Here is a 6,000-nt window from a genome sequence, read left to right on the forward strand (position 1 = left end):
AAACATCAGGGCCAAGTAGCAAGTTGGAGAGGAAAGGGTTTATTCAGTTTACACTTCCACACTGCTGGTCACCACCAAAGAAAGTCAGGACTGGAACTCAAGCAGGTCAGGAAGCAGGAGCTGATGCAGAGGCCATGGAGGGATGTTACCTACTGGCTTGCTTCCCTGGCTTGCTCAGATTGCTTTCTTATAGAACCCAAGGCTATCAGCCCAGAGATGACACCACCCACAATGGTGCCCCTCCCACCCTTGATCACTAATTGTGAAAATGTCTTACAGCTGGATCTCATGGAGGCATTTCTTCAAGAGAGGCTCCTTTCTCTGTGATAACTCCAGCTTGTGTCAAGTTGACACACAAAACCAGCCAGTATATTACCTCTCAGGCTCAGCCCTGGGTGAAACCCACAAACCTAAGACCCAGGGCTCAGTGCCTCTCAATGGCCAGGGTAGAGGAATGAGCCTGGCTGGGAAGGCTACCATGAGAGGATGCTGGACTATCTTTAAAGATAGTAGCTGGCTGGAAGATCATTGCAGGCTTCCCTTCCCAGCCGTAAATTAGGATAGGCTTCTCACTGTTCCTGCAGCTAGAAATGCCCCTAGCTGCACACCCTAGACAGGATTCTCTGAGCACCCAATGAGTGGTGGATTCTAGGGATTCAAACTGAAATCCCGGGGCTTTCGAGGAGAGTATTTTGCCCACTGAGCATTTCCCAAGAGCTTCTCCTCTTGCAATGATTTATTTTAGTTATATGAGTGTTCTTCTTGCATGTATGTATGTGTGCACGCATACACTACTGTGAGTTACAAGGGTCAGAAGAGGGTATTGAATACCTGGAACTGGACTTGTGGATGGTCGTGAGCCACCATGTGGGTCCTGAAAACCAAACTCAGGTCCTCTCCAAGAGCAACGGGCACTCGTAAGCACTCATCTCTCCAGCCCCTCCCAAGCCCTTTTCAAACATTACTTATTTTTCATCTTGTCCTGCCAGGTGTATCCTGAAAGGCTCAGGAACGGGCTGTAGCTGTATGCAGCCTGTGATACTCACATAGGAACGCTGAGCAAGTCTGGGTCTTGGTGGCAAGTGGCTTCCCGAAAATGGAAGATTACATGATCAAGGATGGAAGTGGGGCGTGGCTCCTAGACTGTTGTTGGTTGGTTTGTTGATTGTTTTTAGACCTTTGTTTGTAAACATAGTGTATAAGCCCCATCATCTTGCCAAGCCCAACACACATCACCAGCTGATGGAGCATTATGACTGCTAGGAAAACACACAAGACAAGAGAAGGGACACCAACGAACCTTAGCGTCCACGAACAGTGTGACAACCACACCGATGACGTGGAGCAAATCATGGCTGAGCTTTGGAAAGGATCTGACCTTCAGCCTTTCTGAGCCAATCATTTTCCCAACAAACCACTCAGTCCAGAATCCCAACCCTCTGACCCACTGGCTGTCAATCACACGGGTACCCTCTCAGCTCTGCCTTCAGAGGGAACTGAGGTCCCCAACATTCTTCAGAAGTTCCCAGAACCTTGACCATAAGACCCACAATAAGATAGAGTTTTTAGTCCAGGATTGTCACAAGGGGCCACGCTTGGCATTTCTCACTCATGAGGTTGTAGGCAGGAGGATGTATTTACATTTTCTGTGCCATAAATCAAAGGCAAGATAGCATTGTTCCTAATTTATCTTGCAGACTTCTTGGATGGTATCTTGCCACTGCAAATATTTTTAATATTTCTTAAACAGCAGAAGATAAATGGGTCATGAATGCTGAATGTGGCAAGTCTCTTCATACCCCAGAACTTTATTTCAAGGGACAGGCTTTCTTTTGCCCCCTCAGTTTCTGAGGAAAATAATATTCAAATTATGTCAAGCAAGCACTAACTGTCAACATCAAAATACCGGGCTTCGCTGAAACCTGTCTTTACAACAGGCAACACCAGCCACCGTGATCGTGAGCAGCCTGGTGCACAGAGCCCATGAATTATAAATCAAAAGGCAAAATCGTGTGTTGTTTTTCCTGGGTAGACACAGAACAGGGTATTAGGGGCCTAAGGGAAGATGAACATTGCTGCGTTCAAAGTGCTTCACCTCCATCGAACTGTTGATTCAGCAAAAACGAGCCTGTTTTCCTCAAACCTCATGCTATCTGTCTGCCATGATGCCCCTCCCAGAACACAGTCAGCAAGACCGGCCAAATGGGTGCCTAAAAAATCACTTTAACGGCAGGAAACTGTCACTAATTTGGACTCATATTCTTCAGACTCTGTAGTCCTGCAGCAGGGATTTGGCTTAAGGGGAGTCTATATAGTCTTCACGAGGAAATTCTGATTTAGGAGACAAAACCCACTACAAATATAATTACTGAGGAAGCAGGTATCCTGCCGGATGGTGCATGCTGTTTCTAAGCTGTTCCTAAGCAAGTTGAGAACATTCATTTTCCTACAATTTTCTATTATATTCTAATTACCAACCATATTAACCTGCGTTTAAGTTTTATTATGGAATAATGTGGCTTCTTATAATTAAAAAAATCTAAACCCAAAGTATCTAAATGAGAAGTGAGGTTTTCTCCATCGGAGCTTTTCCATGGGTGGAATCGGTCTCCCAGTGCCGATGTGGCCTCACCAAGTGCAGCCCAACTGGATTTCTCGATGATGAATTTTTGTAGAGGTCAGCCTGGAAGGAACAGAGTCCTTTTAAAATCATTAACAAGCTTCTGCTGGCACTCATGAATGGGCTCATGCACGCCTTTGCAGAGTTGGATGACTGAGGCCAGATCATCATCTCCTGAGAGGACGGACTTGGCATTTGGGGTTGGTATCTGAAGAGTGTTTAGCCTCTGAGAATATATGCACGTCCCTTGTCCTAAAGACCTCTCAGGTGAACCAAAGGAAGCCACTGGAGAGGACAGAACACCAGGACTCAGAAGCGCTAAGGACACCAAAGGCTTCCTTGAGATCCTTTGAACATGGAGCAGCAGGAGGGAAGGGAGGAGATCTAGAGGTTCATGAGTGGTCTTTTCCTCGCTGCTGCATATGAGACACTCCCATGAGGTGGTCTTAACATGCCCTACCCTAAAGAGCGGGGTTGTGTGGGGCTGAAACCTATTTCCATTTCCAGAATGCTCATTGCAGGCTCAGGAGCATGTCTAGGACACCAGTGTTGTTACCAGACACCATGCACATCCGCCGTTACTTACATGCAACCTGTTTCCTGCTCCAAGCCACGCCTGGTCCTGCCCAGACTGAAGACATGTAGAAAAGAGCAAAACTTCATTCTGTCCCCAAATTTGATTTCTTGTGGTATGCTGGTGGGTAACAAGCCCTGAAGTAGAAACTTAACTGTGAATATTCCAGTCACTACCTTTTAGTGTTCCCAATTGTAGATAGACAGGGAATACGCCTGTGGGCCTTCTCCAAGATGGCGAAGAATCCCCTAGCTCAGAGTCCACGGGATGCAGTATGAATCTGGGCACCAAGAACCCTTCAGGTTCATAGTCAGAAACTCAAACAGCCGGAGACACGGCTCCACTTCCTCTCACTGTCAGCTAGCCTGGACAATAGCATCACCACTTCAGGCTGAATCTGAGGCCAAACAAACGTCTGTCCCAGTTACAGAAAGATGGGGTGCCCTCTGCTACACTGTGCTAACGTCAGAAAAGGTGCTGGCATCTGTGGTCAGCCCCCACCAGCACAGATCTGACCCACTGCCTCACCTAACTGGCTGGCTTCTTCCTAAAAAATTCTGACCATTGTTTATTCTGCTTCCCAGACTACGGACACACTGCTCAGCTGCTTCTCGTGTTTCTGAATTTTACCCTGCCTTCCTGTCTTCCACTTTGCCACTGCAGAGGCTGGCTTTGGCCAGTCCACACACCACTCAGCCCTTTAGAATAAGGACCACAGGAGATGATCTCGGCTGGCTCTCTTCCTCCCTCCTCTCCTCCCCCTCCCCTTCCCTTTCTCTCTCCCTCTCCAGACCCCTCCTCCTAACTAACCCTCTTCTCTCTCTCTCTCTCTCTCTCTCTCTCACACACACACACACACACACACACACAAAGGCATATGTGCACAGGCTCCTGAGCCAACCCCCATGAAGGTTTTAGCTCAGTGCTCTACGCTCTGCTAGAATTCTGTGAGGCTTGTTACTCCTGTCAGGCATTTAATGAGAAGCACTGGAGTTCAGTTTCGCTCTGCTTGCAAGCAGCAAGCCTCTGCTCAAGCTCACTTGCATGTATGATTCTTAGAATGGTGATGAAAGAAAGCCACATAAGGACTGCCATGGAAACTGGGCATCTAAGAGGTAACCCCTAGGCTGCATCTCAGAGTCACGGCTACAGGAAGCATGTGGCTTTTCTCCAGTTGACTCCCTAGAAACTACCCAGCGATGGGCTACCTGACTCCTGCCCACCATGACAAATACTGCCAAATTCTTTCCATGTCTCTGGTTCATCAGCCTGGAAGGGCCCAGATGGCTTGTAGTTGAGGCTGACTGCATGTTTCCTGGATTAGTTGGGTTGGGAGAAGCAAGACCCCAAGCTGCCAACATAGCCATGGTCTCTGTAGCAAGGACAAACACTGTACAGCCTCTTTAAGAAGGAACATGAAGTGCCCCTCCAGTTCTCTGACTGACGTCTGCTGTAGTATTCAGAAAAGCAAGACATCCCTCCTTTTCCACAAAACAAAGGTTTTGGTGGATGTGCATTGTCCCTGAACCAGGCCAGGCAGGTGCTGCAGCATCAGAGTTATGATACTCCTGAGGCCAGGATGGATTCGGCAGTTCCTGCAGCTGATCTCAGCTCCCCAGCATTGTCCCCTGAGCCTGAGGAGCAGAGAGCACACCTGCAGTTCTGAGCAGACAGCACTGCTTTGCTTAAAATGTGTTGAGTTGTAAAGGAAGAGAAAGTGAAGGGAGGTGGTGGGGAGGATACCTGGCCCTCTGCCATGCATCCTGGAAAATATAAACCCTGAGGGTCTGTGTCTCCACCCTCCTTCACAGCCGCTAGGCTGGGAAACGAGAGGAAATCAGAGAAAGAAGACAATGGCTTCCATTAATACTATGGTGAACTTAACCTCCCCATTGTCAGAAGCAAGCCTACATGCAAAGAGGCCACCTAGACAGACCTGAGATACACAAAGAGCCCTGAGACAAAGAGAATCAGCAGTTTGGTGCTCTCTGCAAACAAAATTGGGGCTATCTTCCTGAGTGTCCACAGCATTGTTGCATGACTCTTGCCCTGTTTCCTTTTGCAGCCCCTGGAATCCTCTCCATCCATCAGTCTGCCCATCACATCAAGCCTGTCTTCAACTCCTAGGTTGCATTGGAGTTAGGTCACTGAGGGTGATTAGTCTCAAAAAACTTGGTAGGATTTAGAATCACCTGGAAGATGTGCCTCTGGGCATGCCTTTGGAGCTTATCTTGTTTGTATTAAAAGAGATGGGAAGAGATGCCCACTGTGGGTGGCACCATTCCTTAGGCTGTGGGTGGCACCCATTCTCTAGGTTGTGGGTGGCACCATTCCCTAGGCTGTGAATGGCACCCATTCCCTAGGCTGGGATCATGTACTGTGTACATGAAGAAAGCAAGCTGAGCATCAGCGTTCACCACTCTCTGCTTCCTGATCTCAGACAAATGTGACTGATTTAGAGTCCTACCACTTAGCTTCCCACCATGATGGACTGCACCCTTGAACTGTGAGCCAGAATAAACCCTTCCTCCTCTAAATTGCTTTTGTCACAAAGCAGGTCAGTTTTTAAACAGCCAAAGGACTTCCCTAAGCCCTTATCGCCTACTGATTTGAACCTTCAATTTCCTCTGTGTTTGTCTTCTAAAAAGGCTCAAGGCCACCATGGACACCTTTACAGTGAGGGTCAAATTCAAAGAAACTCACACACAGATCCCATTCTGGTAACTGAGGGTCAGTCAAAAGCAAAAGGCAGAGCTGGTTACCTGCAGAGCCAATTTCTGTTATGGAACCTACACATCAGAGGGCC

The sequence above is a fragment of the Grammomys surdaster genome, unplaced genomic scaffold (genome assembly GCF_004785775.1).
Source record: "Grammomys surdaster isolate TR1022 unplaced genomic scaffold, NIH_TR_1.0 238, whole genome shotgun sequence".
Lineage (NCBI taxonomy): Eukaryota > Metazoa > Chordata > Mammalia > Rodentia > Muridae > Grammomys > Grammomys surdaster.